Genomic DNA, 18,077 nt, shown 5'->3' with positions numbered 1-18,077 from the left:
CAGTTACGAAAATACACAGTCACCTCATCAATTCCACATGGAAAGAAATGAATTAGGCTTTCATTTTGAAACCAAGCATGCGCAGCAGGCCCAAGTAACATTGTGGGGTTTTTAATGCTTTGATTGAAACAAGTCAGAAATCAACTTTTAGCCCCCCTGACAAAACAGACTCAGTCTTTAAGCTAGGGCCAAGAATCAGTCTGCTGTGGTCCAAGTGACAGTGTTGTTAAAGAGTTTCTTCATATACAAAGCCACACTAAAGTTATCCCTTGATTAGACAACTAAACTACTGCCCTCCTCCTGGTATACAGGAGGTGAATCACTTTACCTTTCAATGTGGCGATATACTCCCCTTAAGCAGTTTACAGTATCTCAAAAGTTTATTTTCTACTTTTCTGGGTAACTTTGACTTTTTTCACAAAACACTTTCATTGAAGCTGATGTGTGTTTTGATCAGCTGATTTGTGTTTTGATTTCAATTGACTCAGTATTCTAAATCAAACTAAAATTTAAGCAGGATGTCAATATGGTGATTTCTGATGTAAAAATCTACATTTAAAACAGGATGTTTATTTTGCTTCCTGTGCTTTTGCAGCCAGCCTAGGCTTCATTTTTCAAACACTGAGTTTGTCTCTTGGTCTAAACACTTAAAAGGTACATACTGCAAACATCAAGATCTTCCTGTAATTGTCCACTTCATAGAGGAAGCAATAGCTCCTTTTTAAGAGGAGGCACATATAACTTGATGAGAAGGGGTGCAGCTTTGCCCTCCCCTTGTTAAAAAAAATTGATTATTCAACATCTTATCTTACAACTACGTTGAATGTTTTTAGCTTCTGGCTGTGACAATTGCAGGAAAAAACGTTTGGTGTATTAATATAAATTTCGCCTGAGCAACTTCCATCCCCAACATAGGACTGCATAGGGGGAAGATTGTCATCTTTCGTAACTATGACTGGGATGTAATCAGGATAATACAATATAAGTGCAGGAAACAACAGCACAGTGACAGGATAAACAATTTCCTGAGACATAAATGAGGCAGCATGAAGGTAAATCCTCAAGGAAAACCCTGGGAAAAAAAAACATCGTGCCAAAAGAGAGAGGGTGCGTTTAAGTCTCAAACCCATTGTCCTCACCCTTACCCCCCTCTTGCTGCCACAGCACATTTCCCGCCACAGAAAGGAACAATGCCCATCTCCAGCTGCTTGTCTTTTTTGTTGGTTCAAGTGGTCTGAAAAATAGCTGACTGATGAACAGGTCATAGCATGTCCACTTATCCCCATGATTTGACCAGAGTCAGCACTAGGTGTTTTAAATGAGTAAGACAAGAGGGTTTGTAGCCCAGTCTTATGTTCTTAAAGCAGCTACTACCTGCCATAATGATAAATGCTCGTTCTACAGTGAAAACAACAATGCACACTTTATATCCAATCACAGCTGCAGACAGCAGATGGAGAAACTTAACTCCTACTCCTATAAAACAGATGCTCATGTGCACCCAGAGGTGGGTCAATGCTGCTGTCCCATCAGCTGTTAGGTGAAAGACCAAGCCAGTCATTCTGGTGTGCTCTTCTCCGTGTTTTAAGGTCAGCAGTCTCAAATAGCACTGAGAAGCGTGACAGGGTGCCGAGCCAGGAAACACTAACTCAGAGCCACAGAGATCCCCTTTGTCATTTAGAGAGTTTAAGTAATCCTGTGGTGAGTTTAAAAAGAATACTACAGATCTTTGACCTAATATCATTACACTACACAGAGCTATACTGACTAAAGCGTTCAAAAGCACATCAGACAGTATTGAAGACATGCATGTACTGCAAAGTACCCAAGTTACTATAAGTTTTTACTGGCAAATAGAAAGTCACAACAAATATCTATGACCTACAAACAAAGATTTGGCATTGATTCACTCTCCCGGAATGTCAGTCAAAGCTAATAAAAATGACACATCCGTTTGAGTCACTTACACGAAAAAAAAGCTTTCAATGGCTTCTTTTCATCCCTCTTTCTACCGTCAGGTCCTGTGATAGTAGGCTATCTTCCCACGTGCTACCGCTAACTAGTTGATTAAAGCAGCCTCTCACACACGTGCTCCCCCACATGCTGCCTCATGATTAATAACCAACCTTGGAGAATAAATTAATTCAAATTCCATTTTTGTATCTTTCATAAAGACTAAAAATTGATTACTCCACTCGTATGTGTTTTAATGTATGTCTGAATTGTTTCCTCAAACCTTCAGTATGCTGCGCCATTCCGTGGCTGTCAGTTAATGTCGAGACATTTTTTTTAATTGTTTGATGAGAAGGTACCCAGTAAATTAAGCAGAACTGAAGTTTTAAACCTATATTTAAAAAGTTACATCGGTCTGTCATTAGGACGTAATGTTACAAACGGGTTTCTCAGTCTTTATTTCATTTGACCAGTAACTTCACTCCGCAACGAACCAACCGTTGGCTAGTTTAACGGTCAAGCTACCGTTACTTAGTTAACGTTACCCTCACTGACCGGCTGGACGGACCACGCACCAAGTTTGGCGCTAAATTTAATTCCCTGCAGCGGGTCAACAAAAGAGCCATGCGGGCGTCCAACATCACAGCACAGCACCGGTTACTTATCCTCATGCTATCGCCATCAGACAGTTAAAGTCATCAAAACGAACCACGTAATCATAAAAATGCCCACATTTGCAACGAGGTAAGATATTATGTGTACTGAAACGAGTCATCGCTAACGGTATGTTTTTTTTACAGGAAATTCGCCTTGAATTGTCAGTTTTGGGTTGAGCATGAGTAGAAGCCAGGCTTTAGAAATTAAAATCACAACTCAGTGACAGACAAAGTTAACAGTAACTTAAACGAACGCCGGCGCTGATGTATCCTACCTTTTCAGATGTCTGTAAGGCTGGTTGTCTGTGTGTGAGGGTTTTCTCGGAGCTCGGAGAACTTACACGCGTTCACGTAGCGTTGGGGCAGAGTTGCCAGGTCTGTGTGACAAAACCAGCCCAATGGCCAATAAAAAACTAGCCCAAAACAGCCCAGCCAGGGTTGCCAGGTCCGCGGTTTTACCGCGGAATTGGGCTTCTTTTAAACGTACTGCCGCGGGTAGATTTTATTGTCCGCGGGTTGAGCAGACCCATTTTTTTATGTTTTGTCAGTGGCGCAAAAAGTGGGTATGCACTATATGCGGCGCATAGGAGCGCCAAAGCGATGGGGGTAAAATTATTTCGAGTCGGCATTTTCTGTATTTAACAGCTGTTTGTGTATGTGTAAACCAGATGATCAATAACAGAGGCACGTCTCTGATTAGGCGCCCCTCCACTCCTTCACCTCCCGTCCTCTCGTCGCGTTCCCTCGAGCAGGTGGGTGCTTTCATTTGAATCGTGGCTCTTATAAGGCTTACTTTACAAAAAAAATTCTCCCGAAATCCTCTATAAAGGTGAAAACTGTCGGCAGTAGCCTAAAGACTGCAACAAGTCATATCAATAAATGTAAGTCTACACAAAGGAAACAGACTTTAACTGCCAAATTCAAATGAAAACTTGTGTATTATTACTGTCGGGTGCACACAGGACGGAGGAACGTGCGTAAAAGAGCGCAGAGGACGTCCGCTGATGGAGCGTCTCTTCAGTAAGTCCTCAATACCTTCATAGAGGTGTGCTGTCTTGTGTTGAAGCTTCTAATGCCCTCGTTTTAACACATTTCTTCAGTCATTTCCTGCCGATGCTCTCCCATACTCGTATTTGATGATGACTTTTGTGATGCGCATCATCATCAACGAGCCAAACACACACAGATCACATCTTAGAGTAATGTAAAACTGAGTAAAACTTGTCCAAACGTGGGTGTTTTATTTGATCTTAAACATACCAATGATAAATACTGTCAAAACGGCAGAAACAGAGAAATGAAAGCAACAAACTGGCAGGACGATCTGTGAGGGGGAGCTGCAGGTGTGAGGCAGGGCACTGGGCTCAGAGTTGCCAGGTCTGTGTGACAAAACCAAAACCAAACTAGCCCAAAACCAGCCCAGTGACCGATAAAACTAGCCCAAAAACCAGCCCAATGCTGAAATTCAAAATAATACAGTTAAAACCTCTGCCATACTGCATATACTACTTGAGTGCCCACAGACATCCTGTTAACTTAAAGGGATGCTTTCTATTTTTTTCTCTAATTTTTGATACTTTTAGCTGAAGAGGGAGGGTCCCCATGTTTTTTCTTTGCCCTGGGCCTCCAAATGGCTAAAACCGGCCCTGCCTCACACCTGCAGCTCCCCCTCACAGATCGTCCTGCCAGTTTGTTGCTTTCATTTCTCTGTTTCTGCCGTTTTGACAGTATTTATCATTGGTACGTTTAAGATCAAATAAAACACCCACGTTTGGAGTCAGCGGACGTCCTCTGCGCTCTTTTACGCACGTTCCTCCGTCCTGTGCGCACCTGACAGTAATAATACACAAGTTTTAATTTGAATTTGGCAGTTAAAGTCTGTCTCCTTTGTGTAGACTTACATTTATTGATATGACTTGTTGCAGTCTTTAGGCTACTGCCGACAGTTTTCACCTTTATAGGGGATTTCGGGAGAATTTTTTTTGTAAAGTAAGCCTTATAAGAGCCACGATTCAAATGAAAGCACCCGCGTGCTCGAGGGACCGCGCACTGGAGAGCCTAGAGTGTGTGTGTGGGGACGAGAGGAGGGGAGGTGAAGGAGTGGAGGGGCGCCTAATCAGAGACGTGCCTCTGTTATTGATCATCTGGTTTACACATACACAAACAGCTGTTAAATACAGAAAATGCCGACTCGAAATAATTTTACCCCCATCGCTTTGGCGCTCCTATGCGCCGCATATAGTGCATACCCACTTTTTGCGCCACTGACAAAACATTAAAAAATGGGTCTGCTCAACCCGCGGACAACATAATCTACCCGCGGCAGTGCGTTAAAAGTCCCCGCGGACTTGGCAACCCTGCTTTTGGGGCTCCTCGTAAAAACAAACACCATGGCTGCAGAGAAGAAGGAGCAACTAGTCGAGTCAATATCTAAACGCAACAAGGCAATAAAACAAGAAAGAACTCACCTTGGAACTATATAAAATGATCAAAACTTGGAACACTGTATGGAATAATCAAATAAACCTTGACAATAATCTGACACAGCAGAGAAGAAAAAATACTCACCACATCAATCTACGGTCCAATCCAGAGTAGAAGGCAACAACCTTTTAGTATCTATATCTGAAAAGAATTGCATCTATGCTCCAGAAACTGCATTGGTGTGATTTCTTTAGGCAATTCAGCTACATTCAAAATGAAATTCTGAAATTTACGATCGTCCTTGAAGGCAAATGCCAGGCTGTGTAGGGGGCGGGGGAAATTGCACAGTATTTCGATGTGGGATCACATTAAAATGTCATCTGTTAACCATGACTCTTTATGTGCTGCAGTCTGTCAACTCTATGAGTGTTTCTGAGGCACTTTTGATGTGAATAATCTTTTTGTAGATACAAGAATGAATAAATAATCCATAGATGTGGTCCTACTGTGTGAAGGAGTAAGATATAACTGCTGGACAGTTGTTAGAAATAATTAGCCTCTGGTAGTTTTTGAGAGAAAGACGTTTGGTAACTATAAGTGTTGTATAGAAAGAAAATATAATGATGATTATTGATATTCTATATACAGATGAGGATGAAATTATTAGACCCCTGAAACTGCTTTTTTTTTTTCAAAACATTTTCCAAGTGCTGTTAAACAGAGCAAGGATTTTTTAAGATAGCTTTTCCAAACATCCTAGCTTTATTTTGGATGCTTACATTATTTTACTTTGCACACAGAAACAAAAACATTTCACTTAAACCAAAAACTACTGGGGACCCCCTGATGCTATCAGTCATGTCTCCTTTCTGCTGGATAACAGTCTGCAGTTCTTGTTGTAGTTTTCGACAAGTCTCGGACACGCCTCTTGAGGTATCCCGGCAAATCTCTCAAGCTCCTCCAGATTTGATGGTCTTCTGGCATGGACCTTGGTCTTCAGTTCACCCCACAGATTTTGAATGGGTTTCAACTCAGGGCTTTATGCAGGCCAGTCAATAACGCTCACTTTGGTCTTCTGAAGATAGTTCTTCACCAGGAGCATGTATGTTTTGGGTCGGTGTTGTGTTGGAAGACAAAGTGATGACCCAGACCAAGTTTTGCTACTGACTGCTTGGGATTCTGTACAGTTAAATTTTGGGTTCATGATTCCTCACCTTTACGAGATTCAGTTACAGACGCACTGAAGCATCCCTACAGCATAATACTCACACTGCTGTGTTTGTGGGGACATGGTTCCTCTGGTCATATGTCTTTCTCTTCTTTCTCCAGCAATGTCTCTATGGCCAGAGAGCTCTAGTTTGGTCTTATCTGCCCAAAGGACATGCTTCCAGGATGCATAATCTTTCTCCAGGTTGTCCTAAGCATACTTCAGTCCGGCTTGTAAGGGTCTCTTCTGCAGAAGTTGAGTTTTTCTTGGTCCATTCCTGTGCAGGGCTGCAGTGAAGGTCTTCTTTGAGACTACAAGTCCTGACTTGGCTAAGTCACTCACTGGTGTCTTGGTAGTTGTTCCGGGGTCTTTAGACACATCTCTCACTATTTTTCTTTCCAGGGTCTTTGAAATATTTCTCTTCCTACCTCTGCCAGGCTTGTTCTGGACTGTGTGGCTCTCTTTGAACTTCTTGATGATACCTCTAACTCTAGTTCTTGACACTTGGAAACACTGATAAATTATCATGCTTTGTGAGCATCAACAATTCTTTTTCTCAAGTCCAAACTTATTTCTTTTGTTTTTGCCTTGATGCTTTCATAGTGACAGCTCAGACCCTTACTGAAGTTTTAATAGTGTGTGTAAATTGGAAGATAACCCTCAGTTTTAACTTGATTTTACAAGCTTTGAGCTTTGCAAGGTTAAAGCACATCATTGGAGGGTTATTAATTTTAATCCTTGTGTGTTTTTTATTTCAATTGTTGGCATACATGGATCCACCTAATACCACTAAAGTGAATGATAAGCATTTCTGATCATTTATTCGTGTGATTATGGTCAAACGTGGTCCAAAATTATGGTCAGCTGATGAAAACCACTACAGTCAGACTTTTGCTTAGAGATATGCTTGCTGCCTGCTGGACACAGTGACAGAAAATAAGACTGCTGGGTTTAATTTCCTCCTTTGAGCTGAATTGCGCAATAGAAACACCATTGCCAGATAGAAAAATAACAAAACCAAGGTCCAAAAGATTGCAAAGTTTAGTATCTGCTATAAACCTGGTCAATCGCCTGCTTGTGAACAAAAAGCTGGCTCATGTTCTAAGCCACATCTGCTCAAACTGAAACACAGCCCAAAGTTGCCTTGTTCAGAGTGTAAACAATGACAAAGGGATCTGCCTTCAAATGATATTCTGCATAACTGTTTTCATTATTCACACAGGTACTTTTTCCAGTTGCTTTGACATATGCTCCAGCTGAAAGTCAAATCTGATTATATTTACTAGTCGAAGGCATCTAGCCAAGGACAAAACAAGACGAAAGCATGAGGAAGACTGAGTGTGCCTAAGGGGGCTTCTATTTGCATGAATGTGGTAAAGCAAGTCTATTTCAAGAAGTAATTAGCAATATTTAGTTTTGGTCCTTTAAATGTAAATGACTGGGTTAAGGAGAAATGTGCATTTAATTGATACAATCCTATGACTGAATATAGTAAATGTGTCTCAAAAAACAACATTTTTGGGGGGTTTTTCTGTTGCTTTCAGGACACAGTTTGTTTTTTTCAGTGTCCGGGAGAAGTGACACCAATGTATAATTTCATCGTAACACTCTGGCCTGTCTGGATCGCTATGCAGAGGCGTTGTTTTGGTGCCGCATGCGTCTCGACGCTCTCTCATATAGTCGTGGTAAGTACACAGTCATCCACACCCCGTCTCTACCCTGTCTAAAAAAAGCTTGCTGCGGTTATGGACAGAAACCATCTGTGAAGGAGAGCTATAGTCCCACTGCTTCTTCGCTGACACTAACCCACAGAGGAGGAGCTGTGGAGGACTGAGGGACTACTGTCTTTCTCTCTCTCTCTCTGCTGCTGTGAAGACACACAACAACACTTCATTTTCATCCATGACCACACAAATATCTCTATTTCCGCTATCTGATGTCTACAACTCTGTGCGTTTCTTTGAGCCTACGGTCTGTTTTCTGGTCAGAGTAGGAAAAGGGAAGAGTTAGTCAGCAGCTTCTGGGTGTAACAGGGCATAGCCTTGACTGACATTTTCCATGGAGAAAGTAAATATGACAAAAAATAGAAGTGGAAGGAGAAGACAAAAAAGGGAGGCGTTTTTAATCAACATTTCCCTCTGTGCAAACACTGTATAATGGAGCGCAAACGTCAGAGATGTCTGCTCCTCTGTTGCATAATCTGTCTAAATAAGCTGTAAGCCCATGTTATTACACATATAATTTACATCTGATATTTATAGAGAGATCCAATGTCATGTGTTCTGTGCTCTCAGTTGAAAATAGCGACAAATTCTTAAACAATGCTGCACTAGACAATGTCATTTCCTCCTCAGTGACCAATCAAAATCTAGAAGAGGCAGAATTTCTGATGGTGTCTTTATCAACGATGGCAGTAATACTGACCCGAATCAGAGTTTCAGGGAACTGTGTCCATGTCTACAGCTCCAGGACACTATTCCTTTACATAGTGTTTTCCTGGTGGCTTTTCTATGAATAAAAGAAGTCAACTTTTGTAACTTAACAACAATAAGTACAGGCCAGAAGTACCATGAAGATTGTGGGCAATGATAGTGCAAAAAGGTAGCTATGGACACAGGCTCATGGGCTCCTAAAAGAGGGGTTTATCTGGTTAACAAACTAACTTAGATTTATATTTATGACTCTTTCAGAGGTAGAAAAGCAAAAAAGACCATCAGCAGAAAGATGAATTATTTTTAAAGTCTTCTTTGTTTATATTAATAAGCTTCATTTTCATTTTCCTGGGTAAAAACTGTAAGAGAGTGATATAGTCATCTATTAAAAGAAAGCAGGATTCCATCTGTTTTTTGTTCAAGACACTTCTTGTACATGTTACGGTGCAAATGTGGCGAGAGATTCATCATACTGCATTGTCCGCAGTGGGTAACAACAATGACACAGATGGAAAGTTATCCAGAGGCTTTAGAGTAATGGTATTACTTAAAGCTCCTATAAGGAACTTTTGGATTGTGTTGACATTGGTGCCCCCTGCGGATAAAGTATATTTCTTTGTTAATGTGCATGTAAAATTTTCTTTAAAAAAAAAACTCTTTTATGCACAGCAACTCTTTTTAACAGTAAACAATAAGTCTGTTTCTGTGTAACTCAGTGTGTTTGCCAGTGCCTCCACACCAACCCCCAGCAGCAGTTACAGGTATCAAAAGGGCTTAATAGAAATTATCAGTCTTCTTTCTGATGGTCTTTTTTTCCTTCTCTTCTCTTTTCTCTGCTTTTTTTTTTTCCTGATATAGAGGCCTCTGTTTTAATATTGGTCTGTTTGATGCCTGTGTAAAAACTCAACAGAGAGAGTTGCTTTCTCTTTGATAAAACTGGTTTTAATCAACAGATCCCCGTAGACATTACTTGCTTTTAAAATTTGTTTTGTCTTGTTTTAATTTTCACTGAACCATGATTTGAACAGCACACCCATCTTATTTGCTGAAACTTCCAGAGGTGGAAAATGCACAGAACTATTGTACGCAAATGCATTTAATTTGGTTTAAAGTAAAAGTACTTGGCTATGAATCTACTCAAGTAAAGGTCAAAAGTATTTCACTTACAGTTAACTTTAAGCACTGAGTATTTATTGAGGACATTTCCTTACTGGCAAGAACATCAAGACAATAGAACTCCAACTAGGTTGTTCAGGTAAAGTCACACCTCTATAATAGAGAAAAGTACATAGCAAAATTGACAATGTCAATTAAACTCATATACAGTTAAATTTAACACAATTTAACATGTTTGTAGTGATCCACACTACACTGAAGGCCCTTTAACTGAGAAAGAAGTAAAAAATACACTCTGGGAGTTAAAATCAACTTTGAATTGATCAACCCTGAGATACATCAGCTGTTTTCGGATGTGATATGGAATCATTCTCTCACTTTGCTATCAAACTTTCCCTTTAAGAGACAGGAAGCTTGTGCAGAACCAGACTCATCTTGACAGCCTTCTGCTGAAGTTGCACTTGGGTTAGAAAAGGGTAGGGGATGGGGGAAAAGCAGGAGAAGGAGACGGAAAAGAAACAACAAAACAACAAATAGAAGACAAATTTATGGCTGTCATAGCCATAATCTTATTTCCCATTTTGTGGGATATGGATATAACATCAATAATGATGCAGTATGTAAAGAATTAGCAATAACAACCATGACTGATAGAAAAAAGTCATCTGTCTTTGGGAAGGGCAGACAAATGTGACCAAAACTGGTAAAAACTCCTGCAAGTCGTCGTAGGTCATTTTTGAGTTTTTTACACATTATGAAAGCGTAGATTCCAAGCTTTCAAATGATGTATCATACACCTTAATCTGAGCATATTTTACGAAGATATGCTCATTTGAATGTTAACTTCTAGTTCCTGTTTGTTCTGAGAAAACCAGATTCAAAGTTTCAGGACTTTTCCTACCTTCAGGCAGGCCAGGTAATGGGCGTGAACAATAGAGCCACATTTACATAAAGTCCACCCAAACCAAGCTTCTGAATCGGACTGGTGACGCTCATCAAAATATTCCCATAGGAAATCTGCCTTCATCAAACTTTCACTGTCGAGTGATCCTGAAGTCATCCCAAGTCTGCTGATAATTCTTGCTGCTTCTTCATCGTCTCTTCTACTTTTCTTCACTGCAGGGTGCATCTTGAGGCTTGTTGATAAAGGTGATAACTAGAAACAGCTGTAGTTACGTGCTGACGGGGGTTGGAGTTTGAGCCATGCGGTGTTTGTTACTGTTACTGGGGACAATGGCAGGCTGAGTGGCCAATTATCACCCAGCAGTTTCGCTTTCCCCTCCCCTCAAATTTCCCCCGCAGAAACTACGAAAAGAGGGCATTTTTAACACAAAATTAACGCTTTTAAATATCACATTTGTGTTACTTTTTTCATTGAATGAGTAGTTTAAATGTTGGACTTGCATAAAATGAGAAAAAAATGAAAAATTATCATTTTGAAGAAAACGACTTTGTATCCATTTTTCTCAACCACCGGAATGCCGACTTGCAGGAACTTTATCTGGCTTCAGTCACAAATCTCAGAGGGTGACTGAACAAACATTCTGTCTCATTTAGACTTGTATGAATAATGGGTATGCCCATCTTCTGAGAATGAACCTGACGCAGTAGCCACTATTGTTGTTAACTGTTAGTGCAGCCAGATGGGGAAACAAACTCATGCCATGACACCCGATGACAGACACGGAATCCGGCCAATCAGCTGACTAAGCAAGGTTACTGAGTTGCCAGTGTTTTTGTGCGATAAATCTGTGTCACCTCCTGTAAGAGACATTCCACACCAAAAACACCTGAGAAACATCTGTAGTTGATTGGCCCACCACTGCTGTCAACATTTTGTTTGCAGCATATCTTTTAGTTAAGAATATGACAAAAGATCCAATGTTTTTTTTAATACTTTTCAGGGGTAAAGACCATTTAGAAATAATGTAGATTGTATTGTTTTAAAAATGTGGTCTCTAATAGACGATCTCATGTAGATCAAACTTTGTACATTAAATTTAAAACAAAGTTGTACTTCATGGAAAAACTTTCACCTTAAATTTGTAGCAATTCAGTTTCAGTACTTTATGTCACATGGCATGTCATGGTATTATGTAATATCCACAGACTAACAGAGCTGTTTTCAGTCTCAAATAATTAGGGAGCAGTTTAGTCTCACAGAGCCTTATATTTCCCCATGGTAGCTTGTCAGGAAAGAACCCATAGAGAGATTCAGAGGCCCCCTTTTGTTGCTTGATTGTAGACATTTCTATTGTCAGAGAAAAATCTTATGTCATCAACTTGTACACTTCCTCCTGACCCCTCTTGTTCCATTTTTAGACCACAAGTTTATGAGCAAATAAACACCATACATATCTAAACCAAGCTATACTGTGAAGTCTGTGGAATAAGAGGAGAGATCTGGGAGAGGAGGAGGGCACAACCTGAATGGGCTGGAAGTGGCTTTCTGACCACATACTGAGACTTAAGAGGACAGCAAGGGAAAAAGGAATTCCAGTGGATGGCCTCTTCAACCCCTAAAAGGCTCAGGAGAGGGACAGAGTGAAGTAAATCCCATCTGGGATTAGGAATTTTGAGTTCTGGCTCCACTTTTTAGGATTAAGGCTTTGGACAGGAGTGACCCAAGACAGGCAAACAAAGAGGAAAAACTCCCTAGGGAGGTCTGTTAGGGTGAAATCCCTCCTGGTCTTTACCTTAGGAGCCCCTTCAGATTCCCTGCAGTGTTTCAGCGGTCCGTAAAGGTCATACTCTTGATACGCCTGTCAGTATGGCTCTTGCACAAATTTACTGCTGCACTGATGATGAATTCCTCACAATCTCGTGGTGCATTTAAGGACAAGAGATAATTGTGAGACCGACCGTTACGGGATTCGCCTCTTTAGTTAAAGTCAACAACTGACAAATTTTGGCATTTGTCCTAAGTTTCTGCTTTGTGATGGGTTTGTGCTCACATTCCTCACTGAAGCCATGGAAAACACTCGAAAATCCTTCAAAATGATTAAACTCCACTTGTTTAAATCATCTTATTTAGCTTTACAGTCCTCATTTATCAGTAATTCAGGTATGTGGTAAATATTGACAAAGGCTTGAATCTAATCTTAAAAAATCAGGGCAAATAGACTTTGGATTTTTGAATTAGTGGCTGAGATGTTTAGCCCCTCATGACTATCAGATACATTCCTCAACTAGGTTTTATGATCTTGTTGCTCAATAACTTACCCAAGACCAATGATGCAAGGAGAGTTCACATCAGTCTATCAGCCAGCAGTGATTTGTTTATCCTGCTTTAGTGAAACTGCTGTCACTTTTTAGCATTTAATCATGGGCTACAAGTCTTATTCTGTATGAGAAAGCAGGTTGTACTACTTCAACATTCCTTTGCATTAATGTGTGTTTTAATAGTGTTGATGTAAGACCAAACTTAAGTCATTTTTACAAAGAAACAAGCTGCTGAAAGCAGGATTATTTTTGATTTACAGCTTCAAAACAGTTCTTTATTTACTTCTGTGTACATGAATCCTTAAAACGACTAAGAGGCTGTTGTATACATGCCAGGCCAGTGGGTGGTGGTCTGACTTTGTAATGACACAACATTTATACATGCAAAAATAGCTAAGAGATGACCACTTGGGTGGTCAGACAATGAGGTGGGGTTCCTACAAGTGAATATAAACTTGAGAGTGAGTAAGTAAGAAAAATAAGAAGTAGCACTCAGCAGAAAAAAAATAGCTCAGTAGTCTACCACTGTTGTAGTCCACCTACTTGCATCTTTATGTTAAAAGAAGATGCACAGAGTCAATGGCAGATTCAGCAGTTTGGCACTGGCAGAGAACATTTGGCATATTTTTCATGGGCGCAACACACATACTCAGCTCTGCTGCTCATCCCACAAACACATGTTCCTTACAAATGTGGCACCATTTAAAAGAGAAATAAACAGGCTTTCCAATTGTATAAGATTTATTGCCAAAAGGCATTGTTACAACAAAGAAATGATCTACCAAACACAAATCTTATACTTCTTAAGCTAGGTTTACTTGTTTATCATTATTGTGAAAGTGTTGGACGTCATGCCAAAGACTGCTGTATAAGAGAGCATGAACTGCTATTGGAAATTTCCTTTCTGTTGCTGTATGTCATTAATATTTTGTGCTGCTTATTTGTGATGGACTGCTATTATTCTTTGCCTTTGGCTATGCATTGTGTTGCTTAAGCTACGCCTTGGAAAAAGTAATTTCAACCCGCCCAGTGCTGCCCTTACCATTGTGGCTTCACTAAACATTGCTATGAATGGTTGCGGTGGTCAGCTCTGCTCACCCGACCTGCTTACTTCCTGTTTTTGAATGAGGACTCTGTTATGTAAGAACTCCACTCCATTTACTAAATTGTAAACCACTTTTTTTGTTTCATAGGTGAATTTCACATAATGAAGGAGAAAAGCTGAAAAGAAAAACAATGGTTTGCCTTTTTAGTTTATACACATTTTGGACTACAGTGTAACTGGAGAGAGACTCAAAAAGGCTTGAAATGTTGATATTTCCGACTTTACTAAAACAAAAAAAATTCAAAAAACAACAGACTAACAGATGGATGGTAAACAATAAAAAGTCATGTCATCTACAGATTCAGTTTTGAAACTGATTTCAGATCAGATACTTATTTACTATCATCAATTACAATAAAATCTTATGACTTTGAGGTTATTTTTAGTTTTTAGATCACATTACAACAGAGATGATGAATTTAAACTTAAAGACAGTTTTTCAGTAAAGATTCTGCACAAAAAGCACTTCTTTTGTCCTTCCACTAAGAAAAGTGATACAAATCTTAAGTTGAGAGAAAAAAGATTTCTTCAATAATCAATATAATTTCATTGTAATTCAAAGGTTCTTTATCCCAGTACAGTGAACAGGAACAGTGTTGAGGGGTTTCATGTACAAGCTGATTCAGTGTGAACACTACATGTCAAACACTATACACCTCAAGTGTTCACATGTGGGTTTTTTTTTTTTTTTGAGCATTCAGGTTTATTTTCTTGGCCCACAAAATAACACCTGTTGAAACAATTCAGGAAACACTCCTTGTTTTTTATTTACTCAGTGCCTGGTGATGTATAGATTTACTTTCTATTGATTTTCTATGTCACATCCTCATCGACCCACACACTGGCCCATCCCTCTTATCTTATCACAGCCTGTCAGCCATCCTGTTCTCCTCTCCTGATAAGGAAAATAATCAAATCGATTTAACTGAGTGCAAGGTCTTATTTTTCTGTTAAACATTTTGGATTGCTTCCAAAACAATGATTACTATGGCGTGGCTATGTCCATTCCACATCCTGTTTTTCCATTTAAAACCCATTACTCAATTGTTCTCTGTGTAATGCTGCGTGAGATGGCTCCAGTTCTGTTTTCCAAAACCTGCTCCTCCTTGCTTGTTCAACTCTCAAGGACCCAGAGTCATCTGTAGAATTAATCAGATGAAAGTAAACGGAGAGCTGTTTATTACTACTGAGGAAAACTTGTACAACAAATTTATGAGACAATAACTCTATGATTCAAAAGATATTTTAATAATAATAATAATAATAATATCTTGAATTTATATAGCGCCTTTCAAGAAACCCAAGGACGTTTGGGTATTATACATTGTAAAATCTTTTTCCTCTCTATGAGCTCTTTATATACAGACCTATCTTTGCACAATAATACCTGTGTACAGAGTGACAGGAACACTGTATCAGCTGATTTAGTAACAAATATCCAAAATGAGAGCAGCACCAATATACTTCTAGTCATATGCATTGTCTTGTGGTGTAAGCAGATCTTAAATACGAGTTATGACCAAGGGTAAATATTGTCATGATGAGTAGAAATCACTAGAGTTAAGACAGAGAACATGTTCTGGTATCTTCAAACACCAAACTATGTATATCCAGCTTATTCCTGGAGGCTCTAGTGTTGGCATGATTATGGGTGGGACTTCCGTTGATATAGCAGAGGTAGAAAAAATATGTTCCTCCAAGTGGCTAACCATAGCGGCTAACCACCGAGGAGGTTGTTCTGAAAAAAATGAGATCTACGTTATATTTTCTGAAATGTCTGAGTTCTGGTGCTCATTGCACTGTTGTACTAAAAACCAGTTATGTGTCTGTTTTTCTTTAAACCTAATGTTCTGTGGCTGAATGCATCAGGGATGTGATTCTACATAAACCTGGCAAGAATTTAAGATTTCCTGACCTTTAGAGGTAACCTAACCTGACACACCAGAGGGATGTGTGAAACACATCCATCTATAAAACCTTCAATACACAGCGTTAGGGAAAGGGCAGAGGCTTTGAAAAAAACTCGGAGTGTGATTGGGTGAATGTTCTGTCTGTCACATCTTTACAGGCCAATCAGAGCAACAAAACACGGGATGTAGCTGCGTGGCTACCAAGGAATAACGTGAACCATGGCGACTGTAGTTCACGATTTTTTTTCGTTTTTGAAAAGATAACAACTCAATGCTGCTCTTTGTTATTCTTTTAGAAATGTCGTCAAGTTCTGATAAAACTGGCACTTTAGCCGCATCCACGCTAAGCTCTTTCGCCATAATTGCACCGGCCTCTTGTTGCTGCTTGCTCGCGTCACGACTCCGCTGCGCCTGACAGTACTGCCCCTCGTCACTGATTGGTCCTGTCACTTTCTAACCGGGCTCAAACGGTTCAGATGGGAGCTTTGCAAGATGGATTCGCCAGTGAGAAACAAGGAAACAGGCGTATCCATCTGCTTTGCAAGGTTAGAGAAAACCCACCTGAATCATGGCTATTAATAAAAACTTATAGCAAAAGAGGGACTACTTTGTGACATGAGAAATTCAAAACATTTAAATCTTTTATGCTAAGAATAGCATTATAGTATATAATATAATCTATAGTTTTGCAATAAGTGAGGCATGTTAGCTTTTTGTGTTTTTGTGCAGTCTTTGTATTTATTTCAAAATAAGATGGACCGTTAACCACCAGCTGACAGTGTGGTGAATCACAATGAAAATAAATAGATAAATATTCAGACCCCATCACCTTTTCAAGTTTTTCTTATGCTGCAGCCTGATGTTACATTAAAAAAAAGTTTTATTCTCATTAATCTACACTTAGTACCCCATCATGACAAAGTCAAAAGAGAATTCTAAAAATTGCAAATGTATTAAAATAAAAGAATAAAATATCACATTGACACAAGCGCTCACACCCTTTACAAAAAAACATGAGATTTAGCTTTGGTGCTTCCCATTTCTCCACTTCTTCCATGCCTCTGTTTTCTTCTTCTACTTATTTTTAACAGCAATTCTGATCACACGTTAGACAATTATAATTGAAATTTGCTGGCTATTTTCACCCACTATTAAATTCCTGTAACTGTTATGTTAAAACTGTTTGCTAAAAGAAAATGAACTTATTTTGCTTTAAATGCCCTTTCTTGATTGATATCTGCTGCCTTTGCTAATGACACCTTAGCTAGCTTGTGGATGCTAGCATTGTTTAGTGCGCTAGCTTGCTAACAGTAACATATCTGCTATATGGCATTCATTGAGGGTTTGTGAAGTGTCCTTAGTTCCACACTCAGCTCTCTGACAGTTTTAGTGTACCAGTATTTTACTAATTCTGAGAATATTTCTCAGTGTGCTGAGATACTATAATGAAAGGCCCTGGCAAACTAGAAGTACAGGTTCACATCTATATGATATACAGACAAGTACAGACAAGTTTACTAAATTAAGTTAAACAGTGATGATGTGTCATATTATGATCACAGATTATTTCTACAGCTTCAAAACACAGTTACAGCAGGTTAAGATTATTTTTTTAAACAATTAAAAAAAGACATTTCTAAGTATAAAAACCTTGCAGCTCCATTACCCCCATCCCAAGTTTAAACTAGTGTCACTGGTGCACATCAGCTCAGTCCTGAGAAAAGGTCTCATCAGCAGATATAAGTGAAAAAAACATGTGTGTGGAGGGATTTTACTTTTGTTATTTCAAAGGCTGTCTCCTGGAACTTTAAGCATTACCTTAACCATTTTTTTTAAATATGAGAGACCACATGATTACAAATAATGACAAATTTAACTGTTTTTTACCTCATACAATGTGGTGAGCAACAAAAAGACCGCAACACACACTACCAGATTCATTCATCAACAACCAGAGTCTCCACAAACCAAAATCTCACACAGTCAAACACAATTTTAAGAGTAAACAAGCTAAATGTGGTTAGCTGTGCTGTATATTTTACAAGACATGTT

At 39.4% G+C, this 18,077-nt stretch overlaps 1 protein-coding gene across 4 annotated transcripts in view; it reads right to left on the bottom strand.

Moving 5' to 3' along the window:
- LOC121510741 (equilibrative nucleoside transporter 1-like) overlaps positions 1-18,077 on the bottom strand; it is a 64,874-nt gene that overhangs the window by 22,536 nt on the left and 24,261 nt on the right. The window contains exon 1 of one of the 4 annotated variants that reach the window (XM_041788940.1): positions 5,178-5,319. The exons of 1 other annotated variant lie outside the window; for it this stretch is intronic. The gene's annotated coding sequence lies outside the window, so the exon portion shown is untranslated. Of the gene's footprint in view, positions 1-1,967; positions 2,085-2,884; positions 2,992-5,177; positions 5,320-18,077 lie in introns of those variants that run through there. 2 more of the 4 variants (XM_041788938.1, XM_041788942.1) reach the window with 2 other exon arrangements.

The sequence above is a fragment of the Cheilinus undulatus genome, linkage group 6 (assembly GCF_018320785.1).
Source record: "Cheilinus undulatus linkage group 6, ASM1832078v1, whole genome shotgun sequence".
NCBI classification, from domain to species: domain Eukaryota; kingdom Metazoa; phylum Chordata; class Actinopteri; order Labriformes; family Labridae; genus Cheilinus; species Cheilinus undulatus.
Note: the sequence above shows the minus strand (reverse complement) of the source record. Positions and strands in the feature narration are given on the sequence as shown.